Source organism: Galeopterus variegatus, unplaced genomic scaffold, assembly GCF_000696425.1.
Source record: "Galeopterus variegatus unplaced genomic scaffold, G_variegatus-3.0.2 Scaffold10520, whole genome shotgun sequence".
Taxonomy (NCBI): Eukaryota; Metazoa; Chordata; class Mammalia; order Dermoptera; family Cynocephalidae; genus Galeopterus; species Galeopterus variegatus.
The window spans coordinates 16,065-19,587 of NW_007736631.1; positions in this window are offsets into that span (position 1 = coordinate 16,065).

A 3,523-nucleotide genomic window follows, 5' to 3' on the forward strand; every position below is an offset into this window, starting at 1 on the left:
CCGTTGCCGGTCCCCGGTCCGGTACAGGGGCAACACTGAGGGTTGCGATCCCGTTGCCGGTCCCCGGTCCGGTACGGGGGCAACACTGAGGGTTGCAATCCGTTGCCGGACACGGAAAAAGACAAAAGACAAAAAAACAAAAAACAAAAAACATTTACTGCCTGAACTAGGTGCTTAAAAAAATGGAATGGAAGCTATTATTAAACTATAGCAACATTGTCCAGTAGAGCTTTCTGAGATGATGGGACTATCTGTGCTGTCCAGTATGGTAGCCATTAGCCTACCACTGTGGCTGTTGAGTTCTTGAAATGTAGCTAGTATGAATGAGGTATGGAAATTTTAATTTATGTTTAAGTAGCCACATGAGGTTAGGGACTACTGTATTAAGACAGTGCAGCTCTATATTGTAGGTATGGGCCACTATCCTAAAGACAGAATTTTGAAAAATGCCAGAAATGGATTGCCAGGATTTCATAGCTTTACTTGTAATAGCCTAAGTGTCCATTGGCAAGTAACAAAATTATGGTATATCCATACATTGGAATACTACTTAGCAATAAAAAAGGGACACATAATTGGTATGCACAACATGGATGGATTTCAATTATGTCAAGTGAACAAAGCCAGGTAAGAATACATGCTATATATCCTTCCATTTATATAAAATTATAAAACTGCAAAGCGTAGTAGAGTGAGTGTCTGAAGGTAGACCAAGATTGTCCACCTAACTGGAAAGGTGTCTTGAGGCCAAACAATGAAATAGGCTATTCCATGCAATAAAGTGAAAAACTTTATCAGAGGGTAACAGAGTAATGGGTCAGGCAAGTGGTGACCTGAAGGCATATTCCAAGATTCTCTGCACTGTCTTAAGGCTGAGCTCAGGTTTATATAGGTAGTTCATAAACAAGTTTACTATAACTACAAATGATGTAGGTAGCCAGGCCAGCTTACCGCCACACTGGTACTTAATCATTCCTTCCTTACAGTCGGTAAGTTGTTCCTATCTATTCTAACTATCTTTCCCCTAATTACTGTATAACTTTATGGACAAAGCTTTCACAAAGACATAATGAGCAGTAAGGGCCTAAAATGGAGTCAGTTATGCTCACAGTCCCACAAGTGAGAAAGACCAGTAGTTGCCTAGGGATTGTGTGGATGGTGATTTGGGGGATGAATTTTAAGAGGAAACTTGGGATGATGGATTTTAAGCTTCTAGCTCCTGGGAACTGTGACCCTAGTGACAGAGAACTTGGAAAAATTTTCTTCAGGTGATGAGTCTGATTTTCAATAAAGTATCAAATGTCAGTGTAACATCTCAGTGAAAATGCCTTGGAGATGTGGTCAAAGATCAGTCAACCCAGACCAGTTAGAATAAATTCTTTGAAGTTGGTTTAAAAAATGCAGTTGAGCTTCCTTAAGGAAAATGTCAAGAGTCAGTTGGAAAAACGTGTGAAGCCTGGATTAGACTGAACTGACTTGTTAATATGTTTGGTGTCAGCATTACTGATACCAAAATAACCAGGATGGCCCATAAGGTCAGAGTGAGGCAATCTAGAGCCATAATAGGGCTATTGATACAGATTGAAAAGTCCTAAATAAAGTGGCAAATCTAATCCAGTTATGTATTGAAAAGAAAATATAATGGCTAAATTGGGGTTTATCCCAGGAATGCAGGACTGTTTCATTATTAGTAAACACTTGAAGTTCTTTAAAAGGAAAAAAGCACATCATCTTAATAGATGGTATAATGGCATTTATAAAATTCAACACCGTCTCCTGGTTTCAAACACAAACCCTTAGTAAGACAGGAAAAGAAAAAACTTTTAATCTAATGGAAGCTACCTACCTATGTAGGCATAAGTAACATAACAATGGTGAAACTTCGAAATTAGTTGCAAGTTCAAGAGCTAAAGAAGGATAGACTACAATTATTCTATATTCTTTTGGAGGTCTCAGGCTGGTGCAATAAGACCAAATAAAGAGGATAATTATAGGAAGGGAAGAGAAAAGACTCATTTACATACACAAATCCAAGAGCACCTAGAAACAAATTAAGTGGCTGGATTTAAGAATAATAACCCCAAGTTAATTTCTGTATATCAGCACAAACAAGTTTGAAAAAAATGGGTGTGGGGGATAGGGAGAGGATATACAGAAAGAACTAAAACCTTACTAAAAGATGTGGGAAAAAAATTTTCTGAAAAGTTCTCAAACATTTTTCTCCTTGCTTTTCTCAGAGTTCTTTGTAAGAAACAGGAACTGATTCTGGCTGACGTAAGCAAAAGTGGAATTGAAAGAACATGGTGGCTCTGAGGGAGAAGGGCAACTCTAGGGATCCTGTGACAGGTGCTAATTAACATTTTCTTGGTGCTGTCTCTGAAATGATTTTTTCTCATTTCATTGCTTAACATATGATTCAGTTTCCTGAGACAGTAAGATTGGCATAACCTGGCTTATGTTACCATTCTTGTAGAGGGTCGATTGACAGTTCCCTTAAAACTGTGCACCATGGGCAAGATATCCCCCCAGAAGAAAATGGAAGTGTTGCCAGAAAGAATAGATTCTAGTGAGCCAAAAGGCAACAAATGTCCACTACACTGCCTTAGGGCCCTTTGATCTTTGCTTTGTTTTAGAAAACTGCTGACTGCTTCCCCCATTCCCTTCAAGATATTTCAGTTGACTTTTAGGTGTTAGCTAGTTAGGTCCACCAGAAAGGATAGCTATCAGTGTATAAATATATGAGCTCCTGGCACCTCTGGATGGGATAACTTTGGTGTGTGTTATATATTTACCAGGATGGTTCTCCAGCAGGATTAAAAGTTTCATTTACCTACAGTGGAAACTTTTTTTTTTTTTTTTTGCTAGCTGAGCCCCAGAACCTTGTCAGCACCGCACTCTAACCAACTGAGCAAACCAGCCATCTCTACAGTGGTAACTTTCTTGATAACACGTCTTTTATTGGCTTCCTTTCCTTCCCTATTGCTAGTTCCTGAGGTTACCTCCCAAGTAAAGTCTTTGCACTCAAATCCGTATCTCTGATTTGCTTCTGGGGAAACCCAAATGTTTAGATAGAGGTGAACCTAGAAGGGACAGCAAAGGAAAACAAAGTAAGGGTTGTTAAAGCTTTGGTAAGCCAATTCACAATTCAAGGCTTAGCCTAAAAATGCCTCAGGGCTCAAACCTGAACCTTATATTTTACTCCTTCAACTTAAAGAGGCTCCAGAGACCAAAAAGAAATTTGAATAGGACAATTATGGCTATACTGCTTTTTTTTTTTTTTGTCTTTTGTCTTTTTTCGTGTCCGGCAACGGATCGCAACCCTCAGTGTTGCCCCCGTACCGGACCAGGGACCGGCAACGGGATTGCAACCCTCGGTGTTGCGCCCGCGCCTCGCTCAGCCAGTGAGCGGGAACCGGTCTGTATGTGGAATCCGAACCCTCGGCGGGAGCGCCGCCGCGCTTCCCAAGTGGCGCACTAGTGCAGTGCGCCCCCGGGCCGGCCCTTTTTTTTTTTTTTTAAAGAG